Below are 25,182 nucleotides of genomic sequence, written 5' to 3' on the forward strand. Positions count from 1 at the left end.
TGTCAGCGTTTCTGAACCCAAAATACATTGCATATCAACATATAGGGCTCTAGTTTCGCAGACCAGGCGAGGCGGGGGCGTAGCGCTGATGTGCTTTGCCAACTGGGTGTGGCCAGGCGGATTTTCCAAGTTTGGCACGCCGTTCTCGGTGGCGCAAGTACTCCGCCGTCCCTCCTACTGGCGCAAGGGAGGAGAGAAAGCGTGGAGTGGGTTTGACACAGCCGATTCACATTTAACCAATCAAATGAGCCCCTGTCCTTGCCTTTAAAATGCGCTGCGCGAAGGCGTAATGAAAGTTTACACAACTGACATGGAGGTCTACTGCTGCAGGCGGAGCGGAGCCCAGGAGACCGGCGCGGAGCGGAGACCGGCGAGCAGTGCGCACACGTCACCAAAACCTCACAGGCAGGCTTCCGGAATGTCAGACACATGAACAATGCAGTAAATACCGACAAAAAACCACTATTCAATGCTACGATCACAATCAGCACATACATTTATCTCCATATCGACTGTCCCGTCACAACTGATGTCAGATCAAAGGAGATTGGCACCGTTTGTGCTGATTGTGAGGTTTTGGTGATGTGCGCCAGTCAGCCAAACTTCCACTGCGCCAGCCCCGCTCCGCCTTGCACTGAAAGTAGACGTGGTTTCAGATGGCGAGCTTTTGGCACCCCTCGGTGAAGCCTTTTGGCACCAAACTGTCACTGCGCCAAGTTGAATCTGTCGGCACCTCCCCCCGCTGCGCCGCCACTCCCATCTCGGCGCACCTCGGTCTGCGAAACTTGCAAACTGTCCGCCTCTCCAATTTCGCCGGTCGAAACTAGCTCTGCGCGGGGCTCGCCTCACTGCGCCACCCCGCGCTGCGCCGGGAAACTACAGCCCTTAGACTTATAGCCAACCAAAACTACTTGGTTAAGGTTAGGAAAAGGTCATGGTCAGTGTTACAAAATGCTAGCTAACGTTCACTAATATTAGCTACCTAACATTAGCAACATCTAACAAACACATCTCTCACTTGACACTTGACACAGGACTCGGCTCCCAGTCTGCAGAAGCAAAGTCCTGTTGATTCTGCCTACCGACCTCCTATAAGGGGTGTTTTTCACTCACTTTGTACTACATCACAAAACTTGAAAATGTGACATTTTAGGGTATCTTTGGTTTGCAGAAATGTAAAATGCCACCATTTTTTCCCTGATGACCTGGCTGAGAGAACTAGACTGAGAAACAATATTTGCTAGTCTGTCAGTCAGCAATGCACCACAGGAGCCTCCATATTATACCTGAACTACCCGAAAGGACATTCTTTCCCGTGTTATAGAGTACAAGAAATGGCACTTCAGTATCTTTTGAACACTCACATTGCTTGGCTAATATTCTGTCACATAATATAGTGATAATAACCTTGCGTGTCATCTTTACTGCTTCAAAACTATCATTAGCATTACCAGCACCACATTAGGGAACATTAAAAAGGACTTACAACCAAGAGAACTGAGAAAAAAAATTAGGCTGGCAAGTGCAAGGAAGATATTTTATCCCCTTGAAACTCTTTTCCCTTAAATTTACCCTGAAGTAGCCTCATATTGCCTGACATTGGCACATATATATTATTTATATGCTAGTTTCAATGCTTCATTGAAGCTACATCATGCATCCACTGAGTGAAATAGTAAAGGCCAAGGTGCCATTGTGCTATGGCTGCAGCATTACATTAAATAGAGCATCTGGCTGTCTTGTGCATCATTTTATACATATTTTCCTGTAGTTCAGAAGGACATATTTGCTATCCTTAGAAACATTTGGATCTCCACCAGAGATTAAAATGAAGTTCGGTGGGTTTGAGCAAAGCTCAGCCACACAGAATGCATTTGTAATGATAAACCCACCGAATGGACTGGCAGGGTAGAAGAGGTTTTACAACAACAGCAACGGAGATCAGGGACAAAATTATATCAGCAGTGGTGAAATACAAGCCCAGAGCAGAGTTAATGCTCTATGGGGTCAAAACCATGATAGTAAATGTTTTTTGGTATTAATTATTATCGCATTTGTCAGTTTGTTTTTCATATAGGAGGATGAACCCAGGCTGCCTGGGTGAGAGCCAGGAATTCTGACTGCTATATGATAGAGGATTCACAACCCTAATGTTTTTAATTGTACCTGTGGTGAGCTAAAGACAGTCTTCTCACCCAACTCCACCATAGTTTGTTCTGTTCTAACCAGTCGATACAAGTTTGGTGTGTGGTTTTGGTGCATGCACTTTATTGAAACCATGTCACCAAATCCACAGAGGAGTTTTGAAGCCCATCATTTAGTGGCAGGCTCCAGAACAATGCAAACCCTACAGTGCAAGTCACTGGGACCACAACCCATCTTCTCACCGAAGTCAATGCATTTTTTACAAGACGTGGTCTCAGTAGCTAATTTTACTTCTAATGTGTCTAATGTGTCATTGTCTTGCATGAGTATCTTTTAAAAAATCATTAACCCACACTTACCTAGTCCAGCCTGTTATTGAAGCATTTGTTGCATCATATTCTACCATATTCTATCTATCTATCTATCTATCTATCTATCTATCTATCTATCTACTTTCAAAAAAAAAAAAAAATCACAATCCAGAAATATTTCATTCACCTCCCTCCTCTCACTCTCTCTCCACTGCTACCTGACTCATATTCCATTTCTTATACCTTATCTAACATTCAGGCATTCTATGGTTTGCAGATTATTTTTCTACATGTATTATCAGGGTATTACAGCTTGGTCGCCTGCACCCCCTTGTATTGAAGGCTTATAACTTTGTTGATCTAAGAATTTAAGTTTACTAGGAGTCAGTGTGAATAAAATGACTGCTAAATGGTTCAAATGTAAAATGTTCTGTGTGCCTTCCCTTGGGCTAGATTATGCATGCCAGTCTGCCTATCAATCATAACCATACCAGCATACCAGTCAGCTTCAAAACACCCCAAAATGCAGAATAAAGATGAGGAGGGCTGCTTGCATTTACAGTGTGTAGACAGCTACACTTTGGATGACAGATGGACTTGACACAGGGATAAAAAGTTTGGTGATATTTCTTTGCCTGTGGGTAAATAGACCAAGAAAAAACAGCGTTTGATGTTTGCCCTGTCAATACGGCTTGTGCTTGATAACCGTGCAGGCGAAGCAGGAAGCACTCAGCTGTAATCCTCCAATGGGATTGGGGAAAACAAAGTAGACCAGGAAGGGCTCATGCTGTGTCGGTGATGAGTGGTAATCATGAGATGATGGTGAGTACTTTTATTAGGGAAGAGCAGGGCGGGAATGATAGCACTTCTGAGGCATGCTGTCATGCAAGGACACACACACACACACACACACACACACACACACACACACACACACACAAATATACTCACAGACACAAGAATACACAGTGACATAGAGAGACACACATATGAAAATATAAGTCTATATTGACACAAAAACAAAGGCATATTTGTGGGAGATGTAGAGCTGCTCAGGGTAAGTACACACATATGCATGGCACACAATAAGACAAACATCAAAACATCAAAACAGTAGTGGAACACACTAACCCCTGACCCTAGCCTTCAAGAACCATACAGATCCTATTTTAGCTCAGCTATTTAGCTATTTAGCTTAGAAGTTAAGGCTGTCTTACCCCAGTTCACTCCCATTCATGTGAAAGAATGTGAAAAACTGCTCTGTGAAAGTTTAAGGTTTGTACATAAAGGTAATTCCATCTTGTGAATACTTGGCTGGCATTCACTAAAATTACTGTTTAAGTATAAAAGCTTAAAACTTGCACATTAATGCCAAATGTTAGGTGTAAATCACAGCTGTTGAGAAGAAGTCAAATAAAGACCAGCAGAGGCCTTTAAAGGGGACTATTTTGCTGCCATGTAGAACAAAATGACATGAAAGAAATGAAACAAAAGACGAAATGAAATGAAAGAAAACTCCCCACCCCTTTTGCAAGACACTCCAAATATCTAACCCTAGTTCTAACATTAAAACAGTTTCTTAAAGGGGTAGGTCACAGCAAACTATAGCAAACATGAGTATGACCACTACTGTCCTCAGTATCAGCTATTAACAACTATCCATTTAATAGCAGTTGATGGGTGTTGGTCATCTTTCCATTTAAATGATGCCCTTTGGAACAAGAGCAGCCAGACGGACGAATGGAAGAGCAGAAAAAAACACATGAACCCAAAAATCACACAGTCACACATGTTCAAAGACCTCATCAACATGCAAAGTCTCCAAAATGCCTTGACATATTGATAATATTTGCTGTAAACACTCAGACTGGCCACAAAAAGAGCTTATCAAGAACTCGGGCAGCAGTGGCAGCAGCGCAAGCACAGTTGAGAAGCTACAAAGGCTCCCAAAGGTTAATGGGATTCCTCGATCCCTAACAAAGGATAACTTCAGTTTAGCCATTTGACTGCAAAGCTTTTTGACACATTGAATGAGTTTGTGTGTGTTTGTGTGTTCATGTTCAAGGGCCTTGCAGTGTGTTTCCAGAAGATGAAATTAGAGAGGAAGACTAAAGCTCTGTCAATCAAATTAAAAAAAAAAAAAAAAAAAAAAAAATCAAAAACACAAAGACCATGTGAATGAAGAAAACAGTTTAGGTTTTCCTTGTTTTTAGATAAAAACAAGAAAAAATAAGGGTTTTATTCCAAAATACTCTGCATTTTGAGAACAAAAACAATGCGTTGCTGCATGCTGCAGAATTAGAGTGCAATAGCACATTTTATAGTTTCCAATGGCTGATGACTCACTGGTTCCACTTGTGAGAGGAGTAAGACCTGGACAGAGGTATATGTGTGATGAGACAGGTTAGGGTTACGGGGGTTAACGTTAGATTGAGGTGTTAACCCCAACCCATTAACCAGGAAATTACCAAGATCTCAACATGACATCTCGCACATGATGGTGAAATATTCTCATTAGTTGATCAGAGTTCTGTTGGGCTTCTAATCCACAATACTGTATTTCTATCTCCCCATTCACTTCAACAGTGCAGCAAAACAGCTCCAAAAATAACACTTTTAGCACATAAACGAATGCAAACAAAGCTTTAAAGTCCAGGTACACTTTTTTTCCTTGTGTAATTACAATTAGTTGTGAACGTACCATCAGGTCATTTCTTCCTGGCACAAGGTTGCAGAAAATTATTGAAGATGCCAACTGCTGGATCTACTTTCCAATTCACATAGGAAAATAACAAGAAAAGAGACATTTACTTTCCTCAAAAATGGGTACCTGGACATGTTGATGTTTATATTGACACAATCCACTTTGTTTGCATTTGTCTATGCTCTAAAAGTGTTATTTTGGGAGCTGTTTTGCTGCACTATAGAAGTGAATGGAGAGATACAATACACTGTTCTGAATTGACATCCCAGGGGAGCATAGAGCAACTAATGAAGAAATTTCACCATCATGTGGATATAACTCACAATCCAACACTCTAGCAAAGTTCAGTTTTTCAAACACCTAACTCTTGATGTGCTTCCCTTTCATGCCATCACCCAGTGGGTCAGAAGAGGTGTTAATAGATCTCATTTTGGGATTAAACTCTGATCAATCAATTGTCTTTGGTGGGGATTTTTTTGTTTGGCCAGAAAGTTAGTTTTGCAGGCCAGAAATCTCAGCAGCTGGTGAGATGTTCACACAGTCACTGGCATTGATCAAAAATCCCATCAACCTCCTGCAGATGCTGCAGCCATGTTATGCTACAGAGCACTAAAATTCTTACTTATTGCCCTTTGGAAATTTAAGGGCCCTATTTTTGTGTGCAAATGTACACTATATTGCCAAAAGTATTCGCTCGGCTGCCTTCACACACATATGAACATGAGTGACATCCCATTCTTAAACCATAGGATTTAATATGATGTGGGCCCATCCTTTGCAGCTATAACAGCTTCAACTCTTGTAGGAAGGCTTTCCACAAGGTTTAGGAGTGTGTTTATGGGAATTTTTGAGCATTCTTCCAGAAGTGCATTTGTGAGGTCAAACACTGATGTTGGACAAGAAGGCCTGGCTCGCAGTCTCCGCTCTAATTCATCCCAAAGGTGTTCTCTCGGGTTGAGGTCAGGCCAGTCAAGTTCTTCCACACCAAACTCGCTTATCCATGTCTTTATGGACCTTGCTTTGTGCACTGGTGCGCAGTCATGTTGGAACAGGAAGGGCCATCTCCAAACTGTTCCCACAAAGCTGGGAGCATAAAATTGTCCAAAATGTCTTTGTATGCTGAAGCATTAAGAGTTCCTTTCACTGGAACTAAGGGGCCGAGCCCAACGTCCGAAAAACAACCCCACACCATAATCCCCCCTCCACCAAACTTTACACTTGGCACAATGCAGTCTGAAATGTACTGTTCTCTTGGCAACCACCAAACCCAGACTCGTCCATCAGATTGCCAGACGGAGAAGCGTGACTCGTCACTGCAGAGAACGCGTCTCCACTGCTCTAGAGTCCAGTGGCAGTGTGCTTTACACCGCTGCATCCGATGCTTTGCATTGCACTTGGTGATGTGTGGCTTGGCTGCAGCTGCTCGGCCATGGAAACCCATTCCATGAAGCTCTCTACGTACTGCTCTTGAGCTAATCTGAAGATCACATGAAGTTTAAAGGTCTCAAGCTACTGACTCTGCAGAAAGTTGGCGTCCTCTGCGCACTATGCGTCTCAGCATCCGCTGACCCCGCTCTGTGATTTTATGTGGCCTACCACTCCGTGGCTGAGTTGCTGTCGTTCCCAATCGCTTCTACTTTGTTATAGTACCACTAACAGTTGATTGTGGAATATTTAGTAGCGAGGAAGTTTCACAACTGGACTTATTGCACAGGTGGCATCCTATGACAGTTCCACGCTGGAATTCACTGAGCTCTTGAGAGCGACCCATTCTTTCACAAATGTTTGTAGAAGTAGTCTGCATGCCTAGGTGCTTGATTTTATACACCTGTGGTCATGGAAGTGATTGGAACACCTGAATTCAATGATTTGGATAGATGAGCGAATACTTTTGGCAATATAGTGTATGTGTGCAGTGAGCAGGGGTGTGGTGGCACACTCTGGTATTTTCGTGATAAGGTGCACCTGGCACATTTGGGTGATATGTTATGAAGTGGTGTGTTAGCAGCTGATATTGACTTAAAAGTAAAGAGAGAGCACACCATGCTAAGGTGCAGCTCTGTGTTCATGGTGAGCAATCGCCCAAATCAGTGACTGGGTGGGAGAGAGAGAGAAAGAAAGAATGAAAATAAGGTAAAGCTGCAAACCATTTTCTCCCCCTCTTATCTCTTATTTCACTAGTTGCATAGAAGTGTGAAAGTGTTTTAATTGGTTAAACCTGCTCTATAAAACGGTCTCTGCAGAGCACCCTAACCCGACTCCCTTCTGCTTGCCCTGCTGTGACCGTAATCATAGATATATCCCGTCTCCATATTATCAAGTTAGTGTCCGGTGTTAAGTGTTCTTCATGCAAGCATCCCCTCACTTTTAATTGAAGCCTTTCAAGTGGAGAAATACAATAATTAACCCCGGTGACCTCTAAGTGTCTTTCATCTCCTTTCATCAAATTCTCTTTCATCATTTCTAAGCTGTTTCTTTTTCTATATCTTTCATATCGTTCTTGTATCTGCTTTTATTTTTCCTTTTTTATTTTTTTTTTACTTTTTCTTTCCTCCTATTCTATTTCTATTTCTATTCTTATTTCTTTCGTTCTTTCTTTCTTTCTTTCTTTCTTTCTTTCTTTCTTTCTTTCCATCTTCCTTCTCTTGCTCTCTGTACATCACAGACATACACATCACACACACACACAATGATAAGACACAGATACACGCATGGATGTAAAGAAATGAAAGCACACAGACAAATGCCTGAACATGCGCACACACACACACACACACACACACACACACACACACATGCACTTACACACATACACGGATATCCAGAGAGCGGTGCACTCACACACATTGCTGTAGACATTGTGTTTTTGCGGCTTTAAACCCTATAATTTGTGGAGAATTATTCTGTTTTGTCCTTTAAGTGGCACATTGCATCTCCCTGGGGCCTCGGATGCGATAATAGCTGTCTCTTAATAACAATCGCATTCGCTTTGATTGGGTTTATTTTGACAAACAGCGTGCCAGAAACATGCAAACAGATGTGACCTTAACCAAGCACTCAGTGGTTTTGTGTATTCTATTCGTTTTGAAGGGAAAAGTCATTCATGCATATTTTGGATAAATAAATAAATAAATAAAATGAATGAATACAGTGGCGCCACCGCTTTCCTTTTTATGGTGGTCCATTATATTGGATTGTCGGGGATGGGTATGAATCAAATCAATGTTTCTTAACTTCCCCCTTTTTATGTTTCCTCATTAACATATTGGTTGTGGTTCTTACAAATAGTCCAGTCAATTTATCAAATTGATTTTCAGATATTTATGGGAATAAATGCTTTTGAATAAGTTTTCATTTTCAAATCAATATAATAAAGCTGAGAACAACAAGAACAGTAATCCATTAAAGATGCAGTGTGGAGCATTTGTGGATTTGACAGTGATGTGCCTCATGCAGACTTGTTGACTGCTTTGTTTAAATAGATTTTCATGTTTGTGTGCCCATAACAGCAGGTGTTTGAACACCATGCATGTTCATGTCCAAGGCTGCAAACATCAGACTCCCCCTCTCCAAAACCAGTGATAAATGCAACTATGGGCTGATGCAGGCTCAGTTTAACTGAAGAGGCTTTTCTGTGTACAGATCAAAAGGTCAGCGTATCTGGAGGATGAATGTTTTGCACTGCAATGATGTGAACACATTGGGAATAAGTAGAGAAATAAAGTTTCTCCAGCAACTGCTTAAGTGTCCTTCAGCAGGGCACTGAATCTGGGGGTGCTGCAAAAGCTGAATCTGACCTCTGACCTCCTTGTGGAGTGCAGTAAGAAAAAAAATCTCCTCACTGGAAGAAAGAGAATAGGAGAATGGATTTGTCATCACAGGTTAGCCGATGTTCCAGGCGAAAAATCCAGTGACAAAAAATGTGGGGTGTGGTGGTGGTGGTGGTGTCATCCTCTCTCTCTCCCCTACCTTTCCTGTCTTTCTTCATTGTCACTATCAAATAAAGCAGAAATGCAAAAAACAAACAAACAAACAAACAAACAAAAAAACTACCACAGCCATAACAAGGCACATATGTTGATATAATTTCCATTAATTCCATTTACTTCACTAAACAGAGTCTGAGTTCAAAACTAATGGACAATATGATGTAGTATGACAACACCAAAGCTCAACATACAGGGGTAACTGTGATGGTGAAAGTGAGCAAACATATTTATTAGCATATTGCTAGCTTGTTAGCAGTGGTGTAGTCTAGTTTATTCTAGTGGGTATACACACACACACACACACACACACACACACACAGGCTCCCTTTCTGAAACGTTAACGTTAGCTCCAGCTGTATTGTCCCCCGAAATATGGTCAAAAAGAGCCGCTTCGTAACACAGAGAAGGCGACTTTATGAACGGGAAAGTGAACGTTATGTCAAAAAAACATACTGATACGTATCTTTGCGCAATTTTAAGTGGTTATACGGAAATGCGGGACCTTTTCTAGTGGGTATACGCCGTATACCTGCGTATCACGTAGACTACACCACTGCTTGTTAGCATGTTGGAAATGAATTTTGCTGTTTTTGTGAGGAAAACCTATGCTGATGTCCTGTTGTTTCTTGAAAGCCAAACCTGTATTTCCTCAAAGGCTACGATTGGTCTGGTTACAATACCTTGAGATCAGTTATGTCTCAAGAGCAAAACTGGTCCTGGATTAGCCATGATATCATGTGAGAATACATCTAGACTCATTACATCTTGGAAACCACTGAAACACTGCACAATGTTTATATTCAAGTTGCAAAACCCTAACCCTGACTTAATATCCAAGATAGATAGTATCTATACAAACTAAGTTCATACAAAGTAGAATATTAACGCAGGAAACTAACCCTAACTCATGACCAAATGTTGCAGGACATCTCACATTTACTGAACAACCAAATCCAATGACAGCACAAGTTTGCACATTACAAAACTGAACAACAACGGACTGCATGGCCTTGTGTGAGACACTGTTCTGTCTCAGGGGACTAGACCGCGTGAAATGGAAAACCAGACGTGTCATTAGTGTAGATGTTTGCACATTAGTGACACTAAAGACCAGTTTTTGTTCAGACATGCATCAGACACTGTCTTTGGGGAATGTCCATGGTTAGATCAGTCAGAATTACAAAGAGAGTTGGAGGTGAGACAGTTTCCATGATAAAACTTGCATCATTCCCACTATATTTGTCTGTTAGCTCTCAAACGACAAGAGAAAGGACAAAAATTTCTGACATGTTGGAAAATGATCCAGACGCCCCAGATGGTCCTAGATCAGGACATTGGGATATGATAGACCTTCTCACACTCAAACTATGCAAGCAATGACATGTTCTTCTGATCTTGACAGTTTGTCTGGGACGGTCTGGGACACCTAAAGTAACAGAAATATTGTACCTACTGTGATATTGCACCTGCCCTAAAATGTTATCAAAATACTTAATGCTTTAAGATTTTAAGTCCTGATTGTAGTCCCTTTTCACAAAACACAAATTCCTTTGAGCACCATGAGGTTTACGCAGACAAATCAGATACAATGTACTGTTCCGATATTTTAAATTGTAGAGTGGGAGTCACTGAGGGGTAAAAACATGCCAAGATAAAAATTACTACTTGAGGCAGATCAGAAAAACACTTACTTTAAGGTTGCATTGCTGCAGATAAACAGGAGTCAATGGCAAACCACAAAATCTCTGGAAATAGTTTAAAAGGGTTAGAGTTTCAAAACACATAAATGGTGACATGGCCAGGGACATTTGTTTCTGAAGTCAAGGCTTTATAAGATTTCCCTTTGTCACCAAAACTTGCACTTTCCTGTTCTCTTTGAGTTGTGGTAAAAAAAGAGAACATACTCAAAAAACATTGTTGTATTAGTGCTGGCGGTTAAAGCAGGTGAGATGTTTAAAATGGCTTTAGTTCAGTATGCAGTGATAACCACTTCATGCATCTATCCTGCATCTATCTTGCATTAGTACTGCACTTCCACATGCACACACACACACACACACACACACACACACACACACACACGGTTTGAGATTAACAGAGAGATATAAATCACAAAAACAGTAACTGGTATGAGAAGGTGCCTGGAGACACAGAGCGATGTTAGATAGCACTCGCTCCCAACCTCAACCCTACTCACACACACACACACACACACACACACACACACACACACACACACTCATACTAACTCACTGAAAACATATGAAAAACTGAAAAAATATGTAGTCAAAACTCCATGCCCAGAGCAGCCCTTGTAAAGTGTAACCCCTCCCACTAGGCTCAATAATTACATAAGAAAACTCAAATAGATAATAGATTTCTCTCTGCAGGAGCTCATTTGCAGCTTCTCAAACACAAATACAAAGATGATCTATATTTTAATAAACATTGTCCTTTAGCCAAAATAAGTTAGCTACAGCAAAATAAATATTACAAGCAGAAAACATAATTCTGCAGTTCATGTGACAGTGAGGGCTCTAGTTTCGCAGACCTGGCGAGGCGGGGGTGTAGCGCAGATGTGCTTCGCCAACTGGGTGTGGCCAGACGGATTTTCCAAGTTTGGCACGCCGTTCTCGGTGGCGCAAGTACTCCGCCGTCCCTCCTACCGGCGGAGGGGAGGAGAGAAGGCATGGAGTGGGTTTGACACAGCCGATTCACATGTAACCAATCAAATGAGCCCCTGTCCTTGCCTTTAAAATGCGCTGCGTGAAGGCGTAATGAAAGTTTACACAACTGACATGGAGGTCTACTGCCGCAGGCGGAGCGGAGCCCAGGAGACCCGCTCGGAGCGGAGACCGGCGAGCAGTGCGGACACGTCACCAAAACCTCACAGGCAGGCTTCCGGAATGTCAGGCACATGAACGATGCAATAAATACCGACAGAAAAAACACTATTCAATGCTACGATCACAATCAGCACATACATTTATCTCCATATCAACTGTCCCGTCACAGCTGATGTCAGATCAAAGGAGATTGGCACCGTTTGTGCTGATTGTGAGGTTTTGGTGATGTGCGCCAGGCAGCCAAACTTCCACTGCGCCAGCTCCGCTCCGCCTTGCACTGAAAGTAGACGTGGTTTCAGATGGCGAGCTTTTGGCGCACCTCGGCGAAGCCTTTTGGCACCAAACTGTCACTGCGCCAAGCCGAATCTGTCGGCACCTCCCCGCGCTGCGCCGCCACTCCCATCTCGGCGCACCTCGGTCTGCGAAACTTGTAAACTGTCCGCCTCTGCCGTTTCGCCGGTCGAAACTAGCTCTGCATGGGGTTCGCCTCACTGCGCCACCCCGCGCTGCGCCGGGAAACTAGAGCCCTGAAAGTGCACAAGTACAAACTGTTTAACAGGGGAAAACATTATACCTCTGTTGTGCCAACCAAACTCATTGACAGGAGGGAGCAGGGCGAATACACAGCACATCAATTACGTGTGAGATTATGTGTGAAAATATGATGACCAAAAGTGCACCTTTGGCTATGCTACTGAAACAGAGCGGAAGGATGGATATCAGCGATGTACATCAATTACTTAATGAGACAATGGAAAGGAACAGAAGGAACATGTGTTCTTCAACAAATAATATATCTGTATGCCTGTTGTGTGTGTGTGTGTGTGTGTGTGTGTGTGTGGGTGTGTGTGTGCTGCCCGCAGTTAGTGACGGAACTGCTCCATTGCAATGTGCTATAGAGAGGGGACTGGTATCTTTCCAGCTGTGAGGCCTCTAGGCTAGACCAATGAATATTTAATCATCTAATATATTTCAGTCTAACATAACCACACACACACACACACACACACACACACAAAACAGTACATTTACACTGGCTTGGGTCACTACACTAACATGAGTCTGGATAAAACCATTAATTTATAATGTGTGTGTGTGTGTGTGTGTGTGTGTGTGTGTGTGTGTGTGTGAGACAGGTGACAGCTAAGGTCACTGCATAGGATTTGATATATGCAGTCTGCTGCAAAATGACAATAGTAATTTTATGGATGCGCACACACACACAAACTTGCGCGTGCGCGCGCACACAAGCACACACAAGCACACACGACAGGCATACAGATATATTATTTGCTGAACAACTGGTTCCACACATTCTTTGCATTTGCTGGACATCTTCACATCATGGAAGCGCTCTGACTTAGTCATGGTTTGCATTTACTTCAAAATAAGAGCATGATAGACCAGTCAAAGACGCAGAATGTACAAATATACATTTACCATTTATCTAACACTTACTGTTTTACACACACACACACACACACACACACACATACATGCGCTTACGTGTACATACACACATATGCAGAGTTGAAGTGATAAATGTTACCATAGGTGCCATTTCTATCAGTGGGTGATTTAGTTCCAGTGAGGGAGAGACACTCTAGCTGGTCACTGACAGGAGCGCACACAGACACACACACATGCAAAGATAAATGTCACTCATAAATGGCTACATAGAAGGACCAATAAGCCACACAGGAGCAAATAAACACACACATGCACACGCGCGCGCGCGCGCACACACACACACACACACACACACTTGCTAATGAGAGCTAGAGGGTGAGATATTGCTCCCTTGTCCTCCATGCTCGGCTGCAAACAGGATAAATATGGACTTAAAGACAATCCTCAGAGGAATCTAACGACCTTAGCCAACTTTACTGTTTTGTGTGTGTGTGTGTGTGTGTGTGTGTGTGTGTGTGTGTGTGTGTATGTGTGTGTTCATCAAGTTCATGACATTATGGACCCAAATGGAAAAGCTGGCCTGCAACTTGACATGTGGCACACAGCAAATCCAGGTTTCACGGAGTAAAACAATAGGAAGCACAGGTGATTGAAATACCTGAAAAATGTGTGTGAGAAAAATGTTTAAGTTTGTGTGTGTGTGTGTGTGTGTGTGTGTGTGTGTGCGTCCACATGCGCGCACAGGGTGTCCTTTTCTTGCTATGTATACCTTGTTAACCTCAATAAATCACTACCACATTAAGTTACACGAACAGATAAGAGATAATACATTGTAAAAAAAAACATTTAGCTTTCAGCTGTGTGTGTTTAATATTGGAAACATCCTGGCGTAACAAATCGTAATGTGAAATGTGATCTGTAAACACTGGACCCCGAGGACATAAGGTACAGACAGCTTCAACCCTGCTATTCAAATCACCATCAAAACTGTCCCAGTCTGTGCAAGCCAGTGCTTCGTGAGGCTTATGCTGTGGGATCCTCTGTCCACTGGCTGCCGCTGTAGGTTTGAGGTTTGTGGTGTTTGAGTTATTGTTTATTATGCAGAAGGAGGAAGATAACATCGAGATCTGCGAAATCAAGCAGGGCGTGAGCATGAGCGATGGATGCACTAATAATGTTATTATTAACGATGTGCCCAGGGCCCTGTTCTTTGTACATGGATAACTGAGATGAGAAGGTTGACGATTTGACAAGAGTCTGCATTTTTTTTGGTTCTTCAAAGCTGGCTTAATTTATATCTGGAGCTGTTGTCAGAGTCCTTAAACTTAAAGTCCTTAAAGTCCTTAAACTCAAACTTGTGAAGGGACATCATTTGCTTTTAACAGCCCGCTTCTCTACACAGAAAGTCTTTTCAGCTGTCATCAGGACTCAGCCTTAACAAGTGGTACGTGCTCTACCAGGTGAGCTACCAGGGTGCCCTGTGCTGTGTTTTTATTTATTTTATTTATTTATTTTTTGCAAGTGGTACATTTTTGTGCACAGTGGGTGATGAGTAATAAGAGTATGTAAATTTCCTCATTCATGGCTGTGATTGGAGGCCACCATTTCCTCTGAGTATTTTTAGATGCAAAGAACCTCCATGACCTGCAGGTGAAAACTCACTCAATCACTCACTCAATCACTCATTCACGGAGTGACTGTGTGTGTGTGTGTGTGTGTGTGTGTGTGTGTGTGTGTGTGTGTGTGTGTGTGAGTGAGTGAGTGAGTGAGTGAGTAAGAGGGAGAGAGAGAGAGAGAGAGAGAGAAAGAGAGAGAGAGACTGACAGTTACCCAAGAGGAAGATGTTATGAAGACTTTAGGGTGGGACAGGACAATCACTGCAGAGTAATCATTTATCCTTGTGTGTGTGTGTGTGTGTGTGTGTGTGAGACAGTGTGTATATGTCCAGAAAATCGTCTGCCCTGCCAACCTTGAGTTGAGGAATGACTCCATAATTGTTGCTCTGCGCTGCATCCATCTACCCCGCAAGCATTAGATACTACATACACACACACAGAGAAAGAGCTACACACAGACACACACACACACACACCTAACCATAATTCAGAAATTCACATTAGTAATTATGGACACACACACACACACACACACACACACATACACACACACGTTTTTAGTACTTTGCACTCTACTGTTACCCATAATTCACAGAGATAGACGGACAAGCACACATCTCCATTTTGACTGCACCACATGCACCAACTAATCATAATTCATAGACTGATGGAGAGAAAGACACACACACACACACACACACACTCATACTCACACACAGACACGCACCTCCTAGTCACTGACAGACAATATATTAATATTGTTACGGCCTCAGCAGTAACCTGTCACTCAAATCTGCCCATTTGACCCATTGTTAAGTGCATGCATGCGTGTGTGTGTGTGTGTGTGTGTATGTGTGTGTGTGTGTGTGTGTGTGTGTGTGGTGTGTGTGTTTGTGTGTGTGGCTGCTTGGCCCAGCAGTGTTAAATGTTAAAATGATAAGGCAGTGATTTAACCTTTCCTGATCAATAGAGATTTAGTGATGACTGCTTTACTATTCTGACACGTCGCTGATGGCTAGCTGGCTGTTTTAGTCTACCTAACTCCCCCATTCTATTTTATTCCATTCTATGCTATTCTATTTTATCTATTTCAGGTGAGTGCCTCCTAGCAAGTGGCATGCCTTAACTTAGCTACTCAGCACTTGTAAAATGTAAACAGGACAGCACTACCCACCTTCATTTTTATTTTTAAATTGTATAATGTCATTAAAAAATCTTCACCTCCACGTTGTTATTTTTCAGTAGAAGATTCAAGATTCAAGATTCAAGATTCAAGGTTTATTTGTCACATGCATGAATGTACAGGTACAGCAGCAGTGAAATGTAATTGCAACAACTCCGGCACTGTGCAAGTAAAAAATAAAATAAAATAAAAATAAAAATAAAAATAATAATAATAACGGTAATAATAATAAAAAAATAAAAGAAAATAAGATAGAAATAAAGATAAAATAGAAAGAATATATGACATTCCTATATACAATGAACGACTATATACAATCTGCAACAATATACAAAAGGTACAAAAGTACAAAAAGTACAAATAAGTAGAGGGTAGGTACAAATGAGTAGAAGAACTGAGTTGCAAAACCCTGAAGAACAACACGTTCCACCGGAGGTTCAGGGTTAGTGTGAAACCGTGAGACCAAGTGACATAAACCTGATGCCCGGTACTGGGTTACAGGAGCTGTCAGACTTGATCCAGCCTTGCGGAGTCACCCCTTCCCCTCCAGTCTTTACGTGTTGCAATCTGCCAGTAATGTAGGGTGTAGTGTAGTTGTAGGTGGTGGTGGGAGGGGGGTGGGGGGTGTTGTGGACTGATATACAGAGTTTGTGTTATGTGTTCAGAATCCGAGTGGCCTGGGGAAAGAAGCTCCTTCTCAGCCTCTCAGTCCGGGCTTTGATGGAGCGAAGCCGCTTGCCTGAGGGCAGCCACTCGAACAGTCTATGGTTGGGATGATGAGTGTCTTTTAAAATCCGACTTGCCCTGGACCTGCACCGCTGGGTGTAGATGTCCTGGAGGCAGGGCAGTGCTGTGCGGGTGATGCGCTCAGCACATCGGATCACTCTGTGCAGGGCCTTCCTGTCCTGGGAGCTGCAGCTGCCGTACCAGGCAGTGATGCTCACAGAAAGCACAGACCCCACTGCGGCGGCGTAAAAGGTTTTCAGCAGCGTGGTGGAGATCTTAAATTTCCTCAGCTGCCTGAGGTGGTACAACCGCTGCCGAGCCTTCTTCACCAGGGTGGTGGTGTGTGTAGTCCATGTCAGATCCTCAGAGATGTGAACCCCAAGGTACCTGTAATTGCTTACTCTCTCCACCGGGGTCCCATAGATCCTGAGCGGTGCATAGTGGATCCTCTGCTTCTCTCGCCTGAAGTCGACCACCACCTCCTTGGACTTGTCAACATTCAGGTCAAGGTTGTTGTCCTTACACCAAGAAGACAGCAGCTCCACCTCCTCCAGATAGGCCGTCTCGTTGTTGTTGGAGATCAGGCCTACCACCACTGTGTCATCCGCGAATTTCACAATGATGTTGGATTGGTGTGTAGCTGTGCAGTCATAGGTGTACAGGGAGTATAGCAGAGGGCTCAGTACGCAGCCTTGGGGGGCACCAGTGTTGAGGGTACGGGAGCTGGAGGTGTGGGCTCCAACCTTCACCACCTGTGGTCTGCCAGTCAGGAAGCTCTGAACCCAGGAGCAGAGTGAGGAACTCAGCCCCAGGTCCCTGAGCTTGGTGACCAGTCTGTGGGGAACTATGGTGTTAAATGCTGAGCTGTAATCAATAAACAGCAGACGCACATAATTCCCCTTACCGGTGTCCAGGTGGGAGAGGGTGGAGTGGAGGACTGCCTTGTCATGGATTATCTTAAACTGAATCAGGCAGCAAGGATTTGATGTCTCCAGAGCTGGAACAGAGTTTGGGAAGAAAGCCTTCATGATGTGAAATACCATTTGGAGAAACTTTATTCTCTTAATGGTTTCAGAGCAATCGTCAAACACAGGCAGTAGGATGAGTAAATACAGTAGATCTGCTGGTGCCTCTGGACGCATCTTCAGCGATGTTCCTGGAATCCTTGGGTGATGCAGGACTTTCAACATCAGCGACCCCAGCTTGTATCCTCTAGCTAACTATCCCCCCCCCCCCCCATGGCTCTCTTCTCTTGAGTGTCATCCATCTACAGGCTTTTTTTGACACATCGATGGTATCATGAATGGATGATTGTCATTTTCCTCAGCCATCATTGTCAAGTTTGGGCCCATATTGTGCTAAAGCCAAAAACCCCAGTCCCCTTGCCCAAGCACGATTGCCCCCGGTGTGCACGTCATCACGTTGAAATACACAGGCATGGCCCGACATCATTATAAATCAATAGTTCAAATACATTCATCATGTCTTCCATTTACTAAAAAACATTTTTGGTCCTTTTAATCAGACATGGGATGTTTATTTACCTTGACAGTTTCGGAGGTCAATTGTCACTCTTCTCTGACAATGTCACACTAACCTCGCGACAACTGCCACCTGCAGTACATGCAGTAGGTTACTGTAGCGGGTGGCAGAGGTCAGACTGGGAATGGACGGCTCACCCCGGGGTATTATTATTATTATTTTTAATAAATGCAGGTTAAATACGGGAAATTTACGGGAAAATACTAATACGGGAGGGGGCCGGGAAAGGAGGGTAAAATACAGGAAAATCCCAGCCAAAACGGGATACTTGACAGGTATGCATCACCATCCCCCATGTCTCATACTGACACCAAAAGGTGCCTTTGGCTTCTAATGGGTGTGACAAAGCATTTTTTTTTGGTAGAATTCAAGAGATTTCAAGTTACATGAACATGGAAATGATGCAAATTTTGTGAATTTTTCCACTCTTCTTCACTTCCTCTCATATTGTCATAATCTGCTTTGCTTGCATTTGTTTATCCACTAAAAGTGTTATTTTGGGAGCTGTTTTGCCACATTTTAGAAGCGAATGGAGATATAGAAATACAGAATTGGGGATTAGCAGCCCAGTGGAGTGTGCAGCAGAAAATTAGAACACCCAGGTAATAAAAGGTATACAACCCAATACTCAGTTATGCTCCTCACCACTAAATAAAGTATATTTAGATACCTGTTTGGAGGGAGGTGCAGTTTGTGTCAAGGTGTGCACTGGTCCAGTGCTCTATGAGGAAATTATATACAGTCATATGTATTGAGTAGACTGAAATGTGTGACATGAACTCCAGGAAAGTTTCTCCCCCCTGGACAGGAAAGAAAGGCTAATGAGGTCATCACGGCCTGTCAGCCAATCACAGCCCTGTGTGACAGCCAATCGTTCAATCAGATGAATTTATGACAGCTTAGTCAGAACAGACTTCCGCTCATGCCCAGCGGCTGCATTCTGTTTCAGTGTGTGTGTGTGTGTGTGTGTGTGTGTGTGTGTGTGTGTGTGTGTGTGTGTGTGTGTGTATGTGTGTGTGTGAGTGAGAGAGAGAAAGATTGTGTCTATACTGTATGTGTGATCCATATTTTCAGCACCTTTCAGTAGGGCCCTTGTCCCTTGGAAGTGTGTGAGGGCTCACAGCCCCACTAAAATCCCACTGTGAAACCTCCCTCGCACCATTAACCTGCTGCCGTTCAGGTAGACTCCACTATTGATCTTTTTTTTTTTTTTTTCTTGAAGTGTTCAGAATATTTTTATTACTATTTCAGGAGCTGTAAAACTTATGCTACACATTATCAAACTCAAACTTGGTTTATTTAACAGTTTGAGTTGATTCAATAATCATAACCAGGGGAAGTGGCAGTGCCAATGGCAGGAGGCTAACAGTTAGCATGTGGAGCATCCATCCAGTAACAATGAGAGGAAGACAGCACCACTACTGTCCTACAGAACAGCTTTTTTTTTTTTTTTTTACATCAAATTTTTCAAAATGGGTGAATTATAATTTTAATGTTCTTAAAACCACTGAAAAAAAAGCATCTAAAGTGAATAGCTGTGATTACAAGATTTCTGAATAAGTGGATGCAGTCTATGTCAAGGTAACAGCAGCTGTTATTGGTATAATTTTTCATTTTAATGGATCAGTTATTTGAATGGCTTTATATAAAAGCCTTGTACTGTCAATATCTATTTGACATAATTACTTTCCCCCCCATAAAATTCCCAAAATTAACATTTTTAATGAACAGGTTTTTAGTGAATTTTAACAAAGGCAGGTATATTTCTAGAATTTAGAGTAACTGAAGTCAGATGATGTCCTTTTGAACTTGACTCTTTTGATTAGAGATGTAGTACTTTCTTCTGTCTTTCTACATCTTCCTCCATCCTCTCATTCCCTTTATTTTTCCACTTTTGTCTCTCAGTTGTTTCTCTTATTTTTTGTCACACCAGTCCAGGTGTAAGTGACAAATACGTGAAGATTAATTCAGACTCTTTCTCTGTGTGTTACCTGCCCTCTCTCTCTCTCTCTCTCTCTCTGCAAGCTGCCCTTGCTGTGTCTAATAGGATTGTCAGGCCTGTCTCTCTGTCAACTAATCACATCTCTTTATGTCGGTGAATTGGCCTGTCAGACCTGCTGGTGACAGCTCCCACTAGAGTCCAGTGCCTTCCACCAGGCTAACTGTAAGGCTGTAAGACATATTTGCTTTTAACCACATAGTCAGGTAGACAACCAGCTATGTGGTACACATAGTTTTTCCATGACCTTGAGCCATGACAACAAGGATATAAATGAACAAAGATCTTTTCAAAATGTTCTTTCATTGCTATTGTCTCTGTTGCTGCCTGCTGATGTGCCTGCTGACCCCTGACCCTGTCACCACCCCATACTGCCCCTACACTGCCCCTACTGTTCATGTGTGTATTGCATCTTGCAGACATGTAGTGCTAATTTCTGAGGACGCTCCAAACAGACGCAGTATTTGTGAGGCAGCCATTATGCACACACAACGTTAAAAATAAGTATATGTCTGGCTTTAGGTGTGTGTGTGTGTGTGTGTGTGTGCATGCGTGCGTGCGTGCGTGCGTGCGTGCGTGCGTGCGTGCGTGCGTGCGTGTGTGTGTGTGATTAGAGAGGCAGCTCTAGAGTGGTGACATTTCTTACACAAACAGGCATGGACACAGATACACATGCTCTCTCCCCATGAAGACAGCTGCATGCCCCCATCCCCAAGTTTTAACAACAAACCTAAATGGTGCTCTCAAACATAAACTGAACAGTGCAGATTACATCAAAATGCTTGCAAATAACTAACTCATTTTCCCTTTGCAAAAAACATATAACTAACACTTTGGACAGTATTTGGTGGCAGCTCTAGAGATCTTATAGGGGACCTTCTGAGTTTTCTTCATCAGAAAGGTACCTAGGTAACCTCATGGTTATGATAACCATGACGTTACCAGGTTATCCCAATGTGGGGTCTCCTGTCCTGTAGCAGCACATCACATTTTCTCTATTGGAGGCTCATGCATAAAGAAACTTCACACATCCTCACAAATGTAGGGACAGCCGTTACAGCACTGCAGCACATTTTACCCACTGGAGGGGCTCTTCTCCATTACAGGAGCACCTAATTTGTTATAATTTATTATTATCATTTATTTTTTATTGCATGAAGGGCCACCCTTTACGGAATTTGATCTTATTGTTTTCGATATGAAGTGTACACAATGGGGCACTTCCTCTTGTTTTTGGCACTCTAGTCCGTCAGTGTAACCCAACACTCAATTTTGCTTTCAACCAATCAGTGCAAAACTCTTGCATACAAATCTCTCCTCAGTAATCAGCATTCTGTGGAACTGGATCCACTGGAGCTGCTGGCTCTGAGCTGCACCTCAGCTAGTCAACACAACCAGTCAGCTTTAGAGCTACACATCTCCTTCATCCATCAAATAATTTGAAATATATATACATATAAAAACAACTGCATCAGACAATGGGCAGATGAAAATAAACCACACAACAAACTGCTCCGTTATGTGTCTCTGAACACAGAATTAAATTAGCCGAGTACCTAAAATAAAATTCTGAAAGACCAATTCTAATAAAATGCAGAATCAGTGACCACAAACTTGAGGTTGAAACAGGTTGTCATTTGAAATCGTGGAGATATATCTGTAACCCCTGTCGCATGGACACTGAAGCTGAAATATATTTCCCCTGCACATGTCCCACATACAAAAACACAAGAACAAACTACTTCCTCAGTTTGGAAAAAGAGCCCATCCAAGCTGCCAGATAGAAGCATCATTTTCTGTTGGACGAAGATGAAAGCACTGCAGGGCTCACAGCAAAGTTTGTCTCCTCCTGCCACAGTGCAATGCAAAATAAGTAGAAACAGGCTGTTAACTGACGTCTAACTACCTTAATATTGTATAACTTAATACTATCAAGTGAACACTATGAATTATTACTATTTTTAATAATAATTTAATAATGTCATAACATTAGAACTTCATACTACTAAGTTATAATATTAAAATACACAAAGATTCTCAGATGAATGTATTTACACAAACAGGATATTTGCATCATATAAACATGATGCAATATTATATTGTAGGGTTAGTAATTAACATTTATATTTAATCCATCAAGCATATTTTATCCTTGTTTTTCTATATGTTCTTCTTCCATTTTTCTATATTGTTACTATTATTTTCATTACCATTATCTTTACCTTTTCTATGAGAGAGAGAGAGAGCGAGAGAGAGAGGGAAGCATAGAGCATGTTCTGCCTGGAGTGCACACGTCTGTGACAGAGGAAGAGTTGTGTGTCTGTGTGTGCATGTGAGAGAGAGGTTATGGTGTGTGTGTGTGTGTGTGTGTGTCTGTATTTCCCACATGTCCACAGGTATCACATGGAGCAAAGTGGGTCATGGGCTCAGGCTTATACCAGGTACTCTCCCATCTGACAGCAGCGCTGGCATGTTTTAATGAGCCGGGGTCCAGGGAGAGAATAAATCTGGATCCTGCACTGGAAACTTTAAAGTGCTAATCCTCAAGATCCTTGTTTTTTTTTTTTTTTTTTTTGGTCTCCAGCTTTTGGGTTATGTTACCCCATGGCACTTCCTAGAGATCACCTGTCAGTCAAACAGTGAGCCCACTACTGTGATGTCTCTCTCCTTAGATTTTCTGATGATGGATTTTAGGCAGTGCTCTTTTCTTTGTCTGATCTGCCATGGTGGCCATCACTCCTCATGCTTACTAGCACTTTCTCAGTTTGTTCCAAACAAACCTAAAACACATCACTCTGTGCTTGGCAGAGGATTTTTCCCAAAAAGAGCTTTCAGATAGCCAGGGCCTTATATTTGCACAGACACAGACAGGAAACCCTCGCAAACACAGGAAGAACTTGCAGACTCCACACAGAAACGCCTCGAGTCGGCCGGGGTTCAAACCAAGTACCTTCTCATTTTAGGGTGACGGTGCAAACTATTGAGCCACCATGCTCCTAAGAGGGTAATGTATTGGTTAATTCAGTCCCATCCCCGTTCTCAAATGTGCCAGGCACATCTTGCCATGAACATACAGAAAGTGTGATGTCATGACTCCTAGTCCCTTAACTGCTGAAAACTGGGCTCCAAATGTGTAGGAAAGCTTTCCTCAACTCACCATAGGCTGAATCACTGAGTTCTCTTACTTGTCGATGGAGAGTACAGATTTTAAAGGCCAGTATATTTGAGCTGAAGGTGGTGATAACTAATATTTCATGCCAATGAAACAGAAGGTTCTCCAGAGGTGGGACTGAGTCATTGTTTTGCAAGTCACAAGAAAGTCCAGGGCAGCTATGAGAGAGACAGCTGTTTAAGTGTCATTCAGATGTCTGTCAAGATGTCTGCTAAAGTCATGTTTGCTATGAGAGGTCAAAGGTGACTTCCTTAGCCTTCCTTATACTGATAAGAGGGCTGTAGGAATGGCTTAATTTAATCAGTTAATATTGGGCTTTGGGAAGGGTCAGCAATCAAGTTTTCCGAGTGAAAAAGCTCAAGTCCATGTGAAGTCACAAGTCATTGCTGTTCAAGTCAAAGTTTAGTCTAGTATTGATCAATTATAATAGCTATGTTACCAATTAAATGGCATTATTTTTTATCATCCAGAGGACACTTCAACAGGATACCTGGCTGCTGTGAGGCTGAGCACCTCTGCTTACAGGACGGTCTCTCCTTGATGCCCTCAAGTCTCACTTAATCTACAGTTCAATAACATTAATGTAGGATTTATGCTCCTCGATAGTCTGCACAAGGATGCACTGAAAAAATGTATTTGTTTGGCTATGAGTGTTCACACTTTCTCTTCAGCCTGAGATGAACCTTTATACACAAATAATAGCAAGAACTATCAAGCTGATGTAGGCTACATGACAAAGTATTTTTTTGGCATTAAAAAAAAAGAAAAAAGAAAATGGATTTTTTTTAACAAAAAAGAAAAAGAAAGTCAAAAAGTGCTCAAGAGGGTATTCACAAAACATGAAGGTGCTCTTTGGTTGGGAAGAAAAGATGTATTCTCAAGAGACATACAAAGGAGACTTTTCTGCATGAAAAACATTAAAAAGCCTTTATTCACTTGCGAGTCTATTAGGAATCAGGGAAATATACAAATGGCATTACAGTCAGGAACAAAGAATACTATGTGTGTCATGTGGGGTGGTTGGTCGGACCCAAACGCAGGAGTGGGTTGCAGAGACGAAAAATTATTTATTAACAGAAAAAAACTACAAAGGAACACAAAGAACAAAGAGAAACACTGGAAGCACACATGGCAGCAAAAACAATGACCAGACAAGGAACAGAACTGAACACAGGACTTAAATACACAAGAACTAATAAGCTAACAAGACACACTGGGGAAGGGGCTGGAGCACAAGACAGGAGAACACAGAGGAGAGGCTGAGGGAAACACTGGGAGGGATCAGGACAACTAACAACCATGACAATGTGGGAAATAAATAAATAAATAATTTTAATATATAACAAATAACAAAAAATGACAACAAAATGACTAAAAAAAAAAAAAAAAAAAAAAAAAAATCCAAGAAGATTATCAGGCAATGATCAGAAAATTCACAAAACAATTTTAACACAAGAATAACAAGAAAAACTATTTTTTTAAAAAATTAACAAAACATTCTGAGGAAAAAAAAGGAGGAAAGTATCAGAAAATTTATTA

The sequence above is a fragment of the Myripristis murdjan genome, chromosome 5 (genome assembly GCF_902150065.1).
Source record: "Myripristis murdjan chromosome 5, fMyrMur1.1, whole genome shotgun sequence".
NCBI classification, from domain to species: domain Eukaryota; kingdom Metazoa; phylum Chordata; class Actinopteri; order Holocentriformes; family Holocentridae; genus Myripristis; species Myripristis murdjan.